Here is a 15011-nt window from a genome sequence, read left to right as displayed (position 1 = left end):
TTAATGTGAAATTATGTGATGCACTTCTTGCAAATACAGAATTAATTTCTGCTGACATTGTTAACAGAAGAAAATATATCCAGTTTCTCAGGTATTCATTTAGTCATGTCAGTCGCCCAGCTAGACAGGGGTCCAGGGAAGTAAATACTGTGGGAAGAAATAGCCAGAGAATTGTTATGGCTAGGCTTGTATAGCCGATAGCCTAGTACCAGCCTATGAACCTAGTAACTTTCTGTAGTGTAGACAACAAAAGTTAAGTGCTATCAGTAGGAACATCATCACCGAGGGGAACTCTGTAACATATGACTGGATTTTTAAGGAGGTGACAGTAGATTGTTGTTCGTGGAAATGCTAGACCTTGAGAAAACACTATTGGCAGAAGCCTTCCACAAATAAGTGTGTAAATTTAAACGTGCATATATGTAGCCTCTGTGTCTGTCACAGTGTTCACTGGATATTTCCTGGTATTTATGTGGATTACAGGACCCTTTTGTGACAGTGTGTGTTTCAGCATTCGTATACGAGAAGGTGCCTAACAGCCAATGTCCGAGATACATCAATGGCTTTGTGTATTGAAGTCAGCAGCATCAGTGTTGTTGTTCCCCTGGACTTGTATGTATATACCAAAGTCATTGTATCCTTCCACTTGTCCCTCATGTACTTTTGTTCAGTCCTTTCCTATGTTCCAAGCAACTCTTTAAGTCACATACAGCTCTGTCAAACAGTTCAACTCGGGGCCTTGCCACCCTTTCTGTGAAATATTTTTTCAAGTTTGTCACCAGCTACAGATTTCTTTGGAGACAATCCCTTACCATCATCCACAACTGTCTCTCAAAACTATATGTCATTAGCTTGCATACTGATCTTCCTTTCCAGACCCATTGTGATCTCTGACACAGGTTTCCTAAAATAAGACCCCTCCCAGTGTTGATCCTTGTACCACCATACTGCTTTCTGAATTTTCTTTTGATGGTTCCCATTTTTAGTAACCACCTTTTGCTTACAGAACGCAGGCAGTTTCCATTTCATTCCACCATTTTGAGCCTCACCCAGTAACTCATATTTCAGTGGTTAAACATTTCTGAAAGGTGACTGATGATTAAATTCCTTGACCTGACATGATAGCTTGTTCATAGGTTTATAGGATGATACTAGGCTATTGGCCCAGAGGCCTTTATTTTGCCCGTGTTCCCTCAAAGTCAGCACCTGTTTCCCCTGTCCAGCAGGGACACAGATGGGATCCCAGGGGCGTATTTTCTGTTTCCAATCCAGTCATTCAGGTTCCTCTTAAAGAGGGCTAGACAGGTACTCTGCTTGACATGGAGAGGGAGTCTGTTCCACACATGGGAGAGTCTTTGGGACACAAATCGATCCCACCAGTAAGTTCTAATAATGTCACAGACCAGGTTAAGGCCTTGCGTGTGGGTTGTTCGAGTGGACTTTATCTTACGGATATGCAGCAGCTCCATCAAGGCTGGGTCTGAGATGGCCGTGTATGCCAGACACAGGTCACCTCTGAGCAGTCTGTATGAGACTGAGAAGAGAGGGACAGGGCTTTAACCTGTCTGTGTAGGATAGGTGTTTCAGACCCTGGATTTTTCTGGTCAGGAACCTCTGTGGTCTCTCCAACAGCTGCATGTGCTTGGCAAGGTACATGCTGAAGCAAGAAAACCTAATGTAGTTGGTGGTGTCTAATAGGCCCAATGTTCATAAAGAACTGTCCGCCATTTTCTACATTATATTTTACAACATATAAAAGTGGTTGAAGTCCAAAGTGTCTGTTTCTACGTTTATTGTGACCTACATCCTTTGTTCATTCTGACTGGATTTTAAGCATCATTTAATTTGAATGATAAATATGTTGCTTATTGCCAAGTTCTGTTTTTTACCTGTTTGTTGCTACAGAGCATTCAGAGTTTTGGCCTTTTATAAAAATATTACCAAAGAAGGCCTACCTGAAACATTCAAGTAATAGCTGTGTCTTCTGGATAATATCTGTCCTTTTGAAATTTAAAAGGTCACTGTATTAATAACTACAAGACAAGAAATCAATAGTGCAACAAGATTTTCTTTTTATAGTTGCATTTATGTAGTAAAATCAGCCATTCCGCCCTAGAGAAAGTATCCTGGCAAAGTGTGTTGTTACTGTGAAAAAAGTACTGTTGAAGATTTCTCTTATTACTTCATCAGAGGACATATTGACCACTGCAGTACTTCTGTCTTTAAGTAGTGGCAGTGTCCTTTTTTACTTTACTAGTGGCCTCAGGGTTCCACATCTCTAGATATTAGTCTTTGTTGGTGGATGTACATTCTTCTGGTTGTGACATTTATGATTTTACTAATATGCTTTATTGATTTTCTGTTTCATCTGAGCAGCTTTTGTTAAATCGGCCCTAGTGTAAGCAGACCTACATAAAGGTCACCTGTTTTGCGTAATATTTAGTCAGAGGATTTCATCCTTATTTAACATGTAGTGACTATACTTACACTGTTCAGTTTGTTATAACTTTACCCTGCAGTGTACATATTTTTCTACTTATTGGCTTCCTACCATTTGCTGCACACGCGTATAATAATTTAGTTGTTGAAATTGTTCAACAAGTTGGTAAGTTGGTAGGTACCCACTTTTCATACATATAATTTCTGCAATAAAACAGGTACCTGCCTTTTGGAAGAAATATTTCTACAGTAAAATAAGTACATACTCTGCCTTTTTTTAAATAATTTTTATTTTTATTTATTCATTGTATTTTTGATGTGCATCATGAGTCCGCACACAGTATCAATGAAAAAAGAAAATTCTGAAAAATATATTCCATTGTCATGTACGTGCATGCATCAGTTGCCATCATAACTCTGGTTCTGTACTCTTATGCAGTACAACATATTATACTTTTCAATTCCCACCAACCTATCAGTTTGGGCATTATTTGATTAATTAATTAATTTTTGCTTCCCCTCCCTGCAGCTGACCATCAGTTGCCACCAGCTTATCTCCTTATTCACCAGGTCTACCATGCAAACCTTAGCCTCACCCAGGCTCAATTTGACCCACGTTCAGGACTGGTAAGGAAATTGAGGACTGTGATGTAGCATCATATTGTTGCTGGGGTGTGTGCCTAAAGCCCCTCACCCATGGCAGCCTTGCAAGCTGTACATTTGCTGCTTCATGAAGTACATGTTCACTTTCTCACATGATGAACCTCCCAAACAAGTTGTATACTACTTGCAAAGGAGAGCCTGCCCAGCTCTTAACACTGCAGTAGCAGCAGACATAGGCTTTTTCCCTCTTCCCAGGATGGGTAAGCCAGTGTTGGCCGCTCATTACCATCCTCCCCCCATCTGATGTCTCCTGTACATGTGCTGCTACACAAACAAATGTTGTCTAGGGCGCAGTAAGGACTATCTCTCTGGGCCATTGGGCTGGATTGCTAATTGAGCATTATTTTAACTATATTTTCCCAAATGCACCATTTTTTATGAAATGTACTGACTCCGTTACTTCCTCCATCTTTTAGTGATCCCATTTTTAAGTATTCTGTTTCCTATAGAATAGTCAGTACTTCATTCATAATTGGTTTAATCTTTAATTTCCACTTTTGTGTAATTGTTTTTGGCTGCTAGTACATTAAACTTAGGCCTCTTCACATCAACTCACTATCTTTATTTCTTTAATTACTCTAACAGTCCTCCAACAGTTGTGTCAGGACATTTTGTAGAGAGTCCTTAAATTCATTTAGCTCTACTCATTCCCAAAAAAATATGTTCACTATTTCCAACATCTGATCATTGCTTGAGAAGAAAATTCTGTGAATTGCATTGTTTGTATAAAAGTACCCGCATAAGCATTTCCTTGCAAATATCCTAAGTCTTCCACACTTTGTAGCATGTCTTCTCTTTCTAGTTTAATTTATATCACTGTATAATGTGTTTGTCTATTACATAGCTTTAGCGAATCCTTTCAGATCAAGAAGCCATAAACCATCCTGTTTTATAATAACAAAATCAGCTTATCTGACTTCACGCTTGCCATCTTCCCTTCCCATATATATGTGTATATTCCTTTAACTCTTTATGAATTACCATCCAAAACTTTCCTTGGTGCTGATAAAAGTATGCATGTCCTTTTTACATGACCAAATGAACTAAAAAAAAAAAAAAGGTATTGCATATATCTTACTGACCATATACATGACTATTAGTTTCCATTCTTTTATTTATTTTTTTATAATCTTCTGCTTGTTCTCGTCAGACACATCTCTAGTTGCCATCCTATTTTAATCCACATATCTGGATTCTTTGCCTTTTCACATCTCCATAAAATGGGTAATGTTGGACTAATTCATGTGTAGGCATGGATTGTGTGAGAGAAGACTTGCAATAAGTCAGGTATAACTTTTGAAGGAGATCGGAAAGCGGCATTGAATCAAGAGAGGGTGGTGACAACTGGCATGACATTGCAACCCTGTATAGAAAAATGGGAAAAGGGGAGTAGCTGATGATTGTTTAGAGAAATAGTTTCTTGCGTTAATGTTACTAATAAGCCAACTAACACCCATAAAAACATCATGTATTCCATAGTTACAATAACTTCTTATTGTGTACTATGCACTTCTTTATTATACTTGCACAATAATAATGTATAACAAACTTGGAAAATAAAAAAAAAATAGTTATAGTTGTCTCTTTCCTACATTTAGGTCTGCCCAACAATAACACAAAGTAGGGTTCATGCATTTTAGTTCTCTCTCAAGTATGAAGTAAGCAACACATAGTGGGGTTGATAATATAATAGTTACCCCACTATTTACCTTTGTCATGTGTGACAAAGGGGAATACTGCCAGCTCAGCTATCTGGAATTTTGTAAATAATTATGTCATTTGTGAATATCAACATGATTTATATAGAAGTGTGACAAAGGGAGATACTGCCAGCACAGCTATCTGGAATGTTGTAAATAATTATATGTCATAGATGAATATTGAAATGATTTGTGTAAGATACTTGTGTTACAACTGTATTAGACCTGTATGTTATGTGTATATCAAACTGCTGGTACAGAAGTGTATGTTGAAAAGGTTTTGCAACATACTGAGCTTAAAAATGTAACCACAGTGTACCCTACTAGAAAAGAACAGAAATGTACATACACTGTTGTAACTGTTTAAATGTATATATTTAACATTGGAAACTGGAATACAGAAGGTTAACTTGCAAAACTTCAGAAACATAGCTGAAATTAAATTACTTCATGGCTGGGCCATAAAAAAGATGTTATCTTTTAGGTTCAGTGCAGCAACAGACACAGTGTCTGTGCAGAGAACTTTTCTGTATTGTCTTGGAAGTGTTTTATTGTTTTATGACTTCCAAGATCTGGAAAGATCTGAGGGAAAGCCCTTGTGTATGTATTTTCACAGGTAGATGCTAAATACTGCTGCCTTTCAGCAGTGGGGGTTTTACCTGGGATAGAGTCAGATGACAAGAAATGATGTCATTCTGCAAGCTATCCCAGTAGTAATATTTGAGATATTACGACTGCATTCTGTATTCTGTCTTTGACTTGACAAGAATAACTAGAGAAGATCCAGTCACCACATCTACCTTGGTGCTCTAATTAAGTGTACTAGAGTACAGTATATATCTTTTAGATGTAGTCAGGAATATAGCAAAGGGTAGTTTAGATATTTTTCTTTATTTGTTTGAGACTGTCCTGCAATGTTGTTTTAAATATTTCCTGTGATTTTGAACTCTGCTGTCTCTGTAAATATATATACTGTGTATTTTCTTGGTCTTTTAATATTTGTTATTAAATATATTTAAACCTTTCATTGTGGATGGTCTGTCTAGACATATTTAAGCTCTGAGAGTACTTGCATACTTATTTGGTGATGCTGTGTAGGCCACTCCTAATAGCCTTGCTCTTGGTCAAGCTACCATTTGTATTAACAGCAACATTACTCAGTAAGATTGGACGCCCTTTGTTAAGGGCCTTAAAATAGCTGACAAGGAGTGACTGGTGGCAGGGGAAACTACCTTATAGCCTGGGCAATAGGGGACATTGCTAGTAAACCTGTGCCAGGTGTGTGTGTGTGTGTGTGTGTGTGTGTGTGTGTGTGTAAAGAATGTGTGTGTGTCAGCTACCTGGGCAGGGACGCGAAGCACTGGTTGGACAGAGAGGGTGCTGAAGGTCATGGCTTGATAAGTCAGCTGAGATCTCAACTCTATAGGTGTGCCAGTGGGGAGTCTTATTGGGGGATCTGGAGAAAGAGGGAGAAACCATCCCTGGATTGTCTTTGGTCTTTGTGAGCTTTTAAGGGAAATTGCACTTGATGCAGAGAGCTGCATCTAGAAATACTGTGTGTGTGCCTGTCATCCTCCCAGTGTACATCCCCCACTGGTGCCAGTGGTGAGGATTGAGGCTCTTTGATTACTGGGGGAAAGGTAGGTCATCACATCATGTTATTACTGATCTTCTTTGGCGTCCTCTCCTCCTTACTGTTCTAGCTTCTAATGCAAATCGCAGCTATTCCTGAAAAGCACAGTATTCCCACTAGTTTAAGCAACTCGTAGTGGGTTGTTAATTTTCATTTCTCCCACTGTTTATGAAGTTTACTTAGTTAGTATTCTTTCCTTTCCTCATCTTCTCACATTACCAGCATGTGGTTTGAATCCAAGACTCTCCTTTGGAATAGGGGATACAATTTCACTGGCATATTCTCTCTTGGATCCACTCACTGTACTTGTAGAGACTGAAATAACAGAGTCCCCTTCACTTTGCTGAACAGAGTTCAGTTGAATTAACTTCTTTTTATCTCCTCCAAAGTCTGCTTCCCCCCATGTGTGTGTGTGTGTGTGTGTGACATTTTTTTCAACCCACCTGAAAAGGATATTGTTAAAAAAACAAAAAAACTGTGGATATAATGGTTTCAATGTCTCTTCAACCTCTTGTCGACTCTTTATAAGTAGTATAAACCTGTTCCTGTTTTGGCTAGTGTTGTACAAGTAATCATTTCTACACCCTGGCATCACCAATTTTTAACACCTTTCTTTTTTGCAACATTTTTGTCAGAAACATCTCCTTTTGCTGTTAAAACTATAGTTTAACCAATATTTGTCTCAACTGTTTCTTGAAGCTAAGTTTTGTAGCATAGCTATGATGCATACTCTCAATTAACATTCTTCTGTAGAAAACCAGGCCTGTTAATTATGTGTGCTTTCATAAAGTTAAATTTCATTCCCTCCAGCTTGTCTGGTGTCACATAAAACAGCAGGTTTTCTCATTGTGCAGTATCTTCTAGATCTCAACATTTTGAATATTTTTTTTTCATTTGATGCTTCAATTTCTGTCATTCTTTCCTTCATTTCTGTTTCTGATTTCAAACGTAACACCTGATCAGATTAGTTAATTAATGTTTCTTCTCTTTTTAGTTTGCTATTTTTGTATATTATTCCAAGGTCCTTCTTTTTTTAAACATTTCTGACTACATGTCCATTTTCCTCTAGTTTACTGGACACTGTCTCCTGCATTTATGTTTTATGCTGATCTCACTCAGGTCCTTCCATTCCACAATTCTTTTCCTCCTTTCTTGGTTAGTTTCTTACTTTTCCAATTTTTTTTTGCTGACATCCAGGCAGTATATCTATAAACCAGTAAAAAGATTTCATCCAAATGTGTAACATTTGACAACTTTTCAATAGCTTCTTAGTTTCTTCAGTGGGAGGCCTTTAATAATATACTTCTTAGCTGCTATCTTGGAAGTCTGCATTGTGCATTTCTTGTTATGGTATCATAGCCTATAAGATCAGTCCTCAGTGCTCCTCTGCCAGTACTTGTATTTCTTTAATTATCAAGAACCTGATATACTGTCATTCAGTATATTACCCAGGATTATTATACAGTGTTCTACCGTTTTTTTTTTTAAACCATCACTTGTGAATGCTATGGAATAGACTTCCCTTACATATCAAACAGAGCACCTCAATGGCCCTGTTTAAGAGAAATCTTGATGAGTGGATGGGAAATAGAAAATTCACCCCTGGGATCACTCCAGTGGCTCTACTCGATGGACAGGGACTGGGAACTAAGGTCGGGTGGCATGATGATAGGATAATCCTATGGGCTAGGTTTGTAAAGGCTCCAGGGCCATTAGCCTAGTACATACCTATAAACCTATGAACCTATGACATAGATATTTTATATATATATATATATATATATATATATATATATATATATATATATAAAATGAAAACAAACCACACCAACACAATCTTAGTTGCAAGCATTTTACATCAGAAAACGTTTTGGCACCCATCCAGTTGCAAACATTATACATCACTTATAATCTACCCAGTCATTTTCAGTCAAACAATACATAGCTCATTTAAGTCCTGCTTTTTTTTAAAACTCATTTCTCCTCTGTATGTATTGTTCCCACAGTTCCCTTTTTTTCCTATGTAGTTTGCTCGTACCTTTTTCTAAAGATCTCTGTTCTAGTTGTTTAATCTCTGTTACTATATCCACTACTTCCATACCTCTCAACTGCACAGATTTTTGCAGAATGTCCAGATTTTTGCCTCATATTTTTGGTCTGTTTTTCACAAAATTGTGGTTTTGTTGGAAACCATTGACAAATCATTGACGACTGCAATCTTAACTTTATACCCTTCAGAAAATTCATACTAATGGAAAATCTGTTCTGTCAACTTTCTAAGTTTGTAAGAGTAATATTTAAAAAACGTCCCTATTTCTCTGTCCCCCCATTGTTTATGGCTTTGTCCAGATTTCTTGCTCTAAGAGGTTGAGAGGTATGACTATTTCTAGTACAGTTGGTTTAGATTTTAATTTCCATTTTCTAGTATTTGCTTTTTTGTTATCCACCATAATTAGACACCGCAAGGCCCTTACCATGTCTAAGCAATTCTGATTCTGTATCATAGCTCAGAAAAATCATCTCCCTTGTCATACCAATCTGCCCACCCAACATCTCCGACAGTGCATCCCATAGAGAATCCTTAAAGTCCACCAACTCACTGCACTCCCACAAAATATGTTCCCATTTACCTTTTTCTTCCCCATCACACCTTCTATATTTGTTGTCTACCTGAGGAAAAATTCTCTGACGTCTTCTTGGTGTATACAAATATCTATGTAAATTTCCAAGCAAAAATCCTAAAGCTTCTAGATTTTGTTACATATTTGGGAGACATACCTATATCCTCTCATTGTTTCTTTGTGAATTACTTATCCAGTCTCTCTTCCCAAGCCTTTCTGACCTCCTCTGATTGATTCTTATAGTTATTATGCAGCATTTCATATGCTGTACTAATTATTCCTTTTTTAATGGAAACTTCTGTTCTAGATGCTACTAAAACCTCTACCAGTGCAGGTCTTTCATTTAGGACCCCCCCCATTTATTTCTCTTTGCATATACTGTGATTGCAGTCCTTGGTAGGGAAGGCAATCTGTAACCTGCAGTCCAAATAAATTCTTGGCATATTCCCATTCTATCATCTTTCCCTGTCTAATTATTTGCTCTTAGTACCTTGGTTTGTTTGCCAGTTTTGTCCAATAAATTCCGTCCCCCTCTTGCCTGTTGTCTATATCCCTAATTGCAGTCATCTGTATCAGCAGAATCTGCTTTCTGCATTCCCTGGTTGGTTTACTTCTTAGGATACTTTCTGCTACTTTTTAGATATAGATTCTGTATGATTATTGTTATTCTCATTAAAGGCCTGCATCAAAAATCTCAGTCTCTCCTTGTTCTTGAGTTTCCCCTCTGTTTCATCAGCATCTCTTTCCACTTTGAATTATAGTTTTCTGCGTGTGCTGTTTATAGGAGCCTTAACTGTGTAGCTCTGAAATACCTCATTCAAATCAAGTAATCCCAAGCCACCCTGTTCTACTGGAAGAATCCGCTTATCCCACTTGACTGTTGCTATCTTCCCCTCCCAGATAAAGTCCTTCAGCACTTTAGTAATTCCTATCCACAACTTCTCCTCTGTTTGATAATAATATGCCTGACCTGTGTATAACATCAGTGAGATGAAAAACATTTTAACTGCTTGTATCTTACTATCCATATAACAAGGCTTCCATTTTCTCCGTTGTTATATTATCTTTTGTATAGTTTGCTCCCACATATCCTTAGCTGCTATAAGAGTCATTTTTAATCCATATTCCTAATTAATTCATTTTATCATGTCCTCATAAATATGAATATTGCTGAACCAAGTCATATGTGGGTACATAATTTACCGCTGTTGCCTTTGTTTTAGCTTCATTAATTTTATATCCCAAAAAGATTTAAAACTGTCTCAAAATGTCCCACAACACTGTAATGTCTCTTTCTGGTTTTGTCAGGTATAAAATAATATCTGCAAATAGAGCCAGCTTTTCTTGACTACCAAACCAATTATATCCATGAATTTCTAAGTCCCTTATTTTCTTTGCCAGTGGTTTTAAATGTAATGCCAGTAACAAAGGGAAAAGAGGACACCCCTGCCTAGTTCCTCTGCTCAAGCAGAAATTATCAGAGAGGACCCCACCCGCTTTAATTTCACCTCCGATCCCTTGTATATCCTCCTAATCAATCTTATAATTTTTGTTCAGGAAATAATGTAAGTGCTTCCATTGCCCTGCTCATAAAGTCCCAGCTTACTCTGGCAAATGCTTTCTCAGCATCAAGACCCACCAACAACAATGGTATTTTCTTACATTCTGCTTCCCTCTGGATCATCAATGTTCTGTTAATGTTGTCAAATGTTTGCCTCCCCTCCACAAAACTACATTGATCCATAGCTATCAATTTTGGTATTACTTTTGCCATTCTTTTAGCCATTCTAGACATGAATACTATATAAAATGAAATTGGCTTGAATGAAGCTGGATCTGATGGGTCTTTACCCTCTTTAGGTATTACAGCTACCACTGCTTTCTTCCAGGATGTTGGTAATTCTCCTCCTAAAATACTATTAAATAAAACCTTCCAGATCTTTGTCATTTTTTTCCCTCCTAGCTTTGTTATACATCACAATTTTTATCTTGTCTCCTATCCTGTTAGTGATTGAGCTTCATCTACCTGTAACCTTAGCATATTTAATTCTTCCATAAACATTTACATGTGTATCTTTTCTTGATTTCCATATTTCTGTGCTTTATACAGACTTTCATTGAATTTCCAAACTATTTCTAATACCACCACAGGATCGCTTTGTTACCTTTCTTGTTATAGACTCCCTAATCTTGGCAACAGCCCTTTCTGTTTTCTGTTGCCTGATTCGTTGTGCTAAAAGTTTTTGTGCTCTAGTGTTATCAAAAAACATTTGCTTAACAGCAGTCTTTCTAAACTTGTGTATATTATCGAGGTAATTCTTTTTTTTCTGCTTAGCCTTCTGCAGTTGATCCTGTTTTTGTTCTGTGAGATTCCCCCTATTTTGCAATACTTTTAACATTTGCCAGTCCCTCTAAATAATTCTTGTTACTTCTTAACCATAACTCCCTTTCTTTTATTTCCACTCTATTTTTAAACCATAATTTTATCCCATTCCCTAGCTATATTTTCAGAAGTAATTTCAGTCCTCTTGAATGATATATACTTACTCATTCCTTAAATGTCTCTCTTTTGAACAGATAGGTGGGAAGGTGCCAATGTCTCATTTTTATTTCATTACCCTGTGTTTTTATTTTAGTTATTATTGGCCCATGATCTGAAATAGTTATTGGGTGCATATCACGGCCTTCAGAACTCTGGTTACTGAATTCACATCTTCCATGCCAAATATTTTCTTAAATTTCTTCAAAAATCTACTCTCCTTTGTTATACTTTCCCATCTGGGCTCCCCAGACACATCCTCACTGCTGCAAATCAAATTCTAGTCCCGACCTATAAATAATATTCCTTGCTAAAAACTAATTATTTCTCCCAGAATTTTCTTAAGCTCCATTATAGCAGTTTTAGGTGGAATATAAATACATGGCAGTTTAAGCCTCCTCCCTTGCCAGTAGCCCCTTAGCACTACATATTTGCTATTATTATCTTTTTTATCCTGTTCTGTCACTGTTGGAGCTCTTCTTGCAATTAATATAATTACTCCCCTTTTCTTCTGTCCCAGATGTTCCACTGAATAACCATACTGAAAACATTTCTTTATCAAATTCACATGTTCAGTTCTTTCCAAGTGAGTCTCCTGTAACATAGATATTTGCTCTCTATATTTTTAATATAATTCACTATTCTTTCTTTTTGTATTTGTCTGTGAGACCATTGACTTCTAAAGACATTACAGAAAGCATCATTATATTAAAAAGTTATTATTCCCACCTTTTATGTATAACACCTTTTTTGTTAAATGTCTAGTTTCAGCTTTTGTGTTACATGTAGATACTGTTTAGCAAGTTGAACTAAACTACTAGGCGTTACTATAGACAATCAGCTAAGCTTTGACTACCACATTGATCTTACCATCAAGACTGTTAATAAAAAAATAGGTGCCCTCTACAGCCTTTTCTTACTGCCACTACCCGAGTGTCTCTCGCCCAAACTCACCTCATCTCCACACTATTGTATGCCTCTCCATCTTTTATCAACCTTTCAAGAGCTAACCTTCAAAAACTTAACACAGCATACCATAGTATTGCCAGGTTTGCCACATGTTCCCCTTTCCGTACTCATCACTGTCTCAATCTAAAAAAACTCAATTGGCTAGAACTTCAGAACATAATACTTCTACAACAATTAGTCATCACTTATAAAATTCTACATTACCCATCCAACACACCCATACTTAATAACCTCATCACCCCATATAAAAATCTCACTTCCCTTCGCTCAGCCAGTAAGCTTCTAGTAACTACTCTCAAATCCCACAATAAAGCAGGTGACTCCTTATTTGCCAACACTGTAGGATCATATTGGAACAAACTTCCCATACACCTGACCACCCTAGGCTCATCTCACCTTTTCAAAAAACAAATAAGAAACCACTTACAAATCCACTGGCTATGCCCATGCTCTAATCCTGACTGAGCTCAGCAAAATATTCCCCTATTTCTAGTTCCCCCCCCTTTTTTCACTCCTATTGGTTGCTCTCAACCTTTGATTATCCCTATCCTGACCCACCTGCAGAACTTTTTTTTTCACTTTTTGCTCCTACTATATGCTATAACTGTGCAATTTGTCATCTCTTCTTTTTCTAGCTTTATGCAAATCTCTTCTATGCTTATCTCGCTCCTATACTAGTGCTCTGGCAAAAGTTGTTCTATTCTAAATTGTAAATAGTGTAAAGTTTATTTGACTCTCTATCTGTCAGTTTATTTCGATTCTTCTTCCCTTACGAGTCAGTCTTATTATAGCAATTACTACTAAATAATGTTGCCTCTCCATTGTTTTTTTTCTTGTTATAATACCTCTGCATTTCTCTACACCAATAACAACTTTGTCCTTTATTTGCTTGTATGTTTACATTTTTTGTATGATTGGTTCTGTGTTGATTGTTATTTTGATTGTTGTTCTTTTTATTGTAATTTACTAGTCTGTTAATGGAGCTTTTCTCCTCGGGCCTCTGCTGAAAATGGACAATGTATCCAGCCAGACTAGCCCGGTTAACAAATGTAAAATAAATAAATAAATAAAAATTGAACTTTTATATAGTTGTTTCTTGTCATATCCATTTGAGCCTGTGTCACATCTTACAAAACTTTTTGTTTTTTGAAAGCACTCAAACAAAAAAGAACAACTCCCCAATACCACCCAGAAACATATTGATTTAATACTAACACTCAAAACAATGTACATCTTCAAATATTGACATTTTACCCTCCTAAGAGGAACAAATGTCCCAATCTGACAGCCATACTCTTAGACTTGAGTTAACCTAAAAGAAAGGCTATCCATGCTAAGGCACATGGTATAGCCTATGTTTCTATTAAGTGCTAACTGGTTTGCCTTGTCTTTATAGCTCTCCCAGCTGGGAAAACCCCTGAATGTTTTCAGACATTATTGCCTAGACAGTTTCTCTTTTTTTTCCCCAGCCAGTCATTCTCCACCAGATTGTAATCAATTTCTCTTTATCAGATTGTCTCCATGGAGACATGAGAACTAGACAGCCAGTTTCTCATTATCAGATTGTCTCCATGGAGACATGAAGATCAATCATTTTATCTTTATTAGATTGTTTCCAAGGAGACACAAGGGCCAGATACAGAATTGCTACTAAGCATGCATTCATTTGCTAGAAAAAGCCTCATTTTCTTTTTCATTGACTTGCTTTCTCTTAAAACTTGTTTTCCCCCATGCAAGAATGAGAAAAAGTACAATAATTTTTCTTTTGTTATGCTCTTTTAACCAGCCTTTTTTCTTTTTTACATTGAAGTGCCTACATTTCCTAAAACTGAACAAGAAGAAAGTGAGAAGGGAGAAAGAAAGGGAAAAAAGAGCAGCAGCACCTAATTACAACCCCCATTACAGTTAAAAATAACCAAGAAAACTTTACTTAATAGCATGCAAAGAAAATTGTTTACCACAAAAATAGAACTATTAAAAAATATATTTTTTCTTTACTTACAGTTAACTTTCTCCCCTCTCTTCCACTCCCCAAAGCATTTTTCCGGACATTACTGACATGAAGTAGGGCATATACCGTACAGTCCCCCACAAGTCCAAAATATTCTGAAAAAATACAATATTTCCAGATTTTCTTGTTTTGACATATTTCACATATATAATTATTTGATTGTAATCCCACATTAACTTACTGGTTTTGTTACTGTTCATCTCCATCTCCCAAATCATGTATCTGCTTTATTTCCAATGTACTCTTAATACTTCTATTCAACTCTTGTGCTCCCTTCCTTCTCTTCAGTATTTTCCATTGAAACAGTGGAAAAGCTTTCACAGGTACTGTCTGTCTGTGGTCTTTATTAGCAGAAGAACAAGAAGCAGAATCTCCTCTGTTTCACAGCTCATATTATGTTGGACAAACTTTTGTATGTCCTCCTTAGCATGTACTT

General features: G+C 36.9%; 1 protein-coding gene across 3 annotated transcripts in view; it reads left to right on the top strand.

Moving 5' to 3' along the window:
• Positions 1-15011, top strand: part of KIDINS220 (kinase D interacting substrate 220) — a 2951961-nt gene that overhangs the window by 2903040 nt on the left and 33910 nt on the right. The gene's annotated exons all lie outside the window — the stretch shown is intronic.

The sequence above is a fragment of the Protopterus annectens genome, chromosome 1.part1 (genome assembly GCF_019279795.1).
Source record: "Protopterus annectens isolate FY-2018-M chromosome 1.part1, PAN1.0, whole genome shotgun sequence".
NCBI lineage: Eukaryota > Metazoa > Chordata > Ceratodontiformes > Protopteridae > Protopterus > Protopterus annectens.
This window is presented reverse-complemented; position numbering and strand designations above follow the sequence as displayed.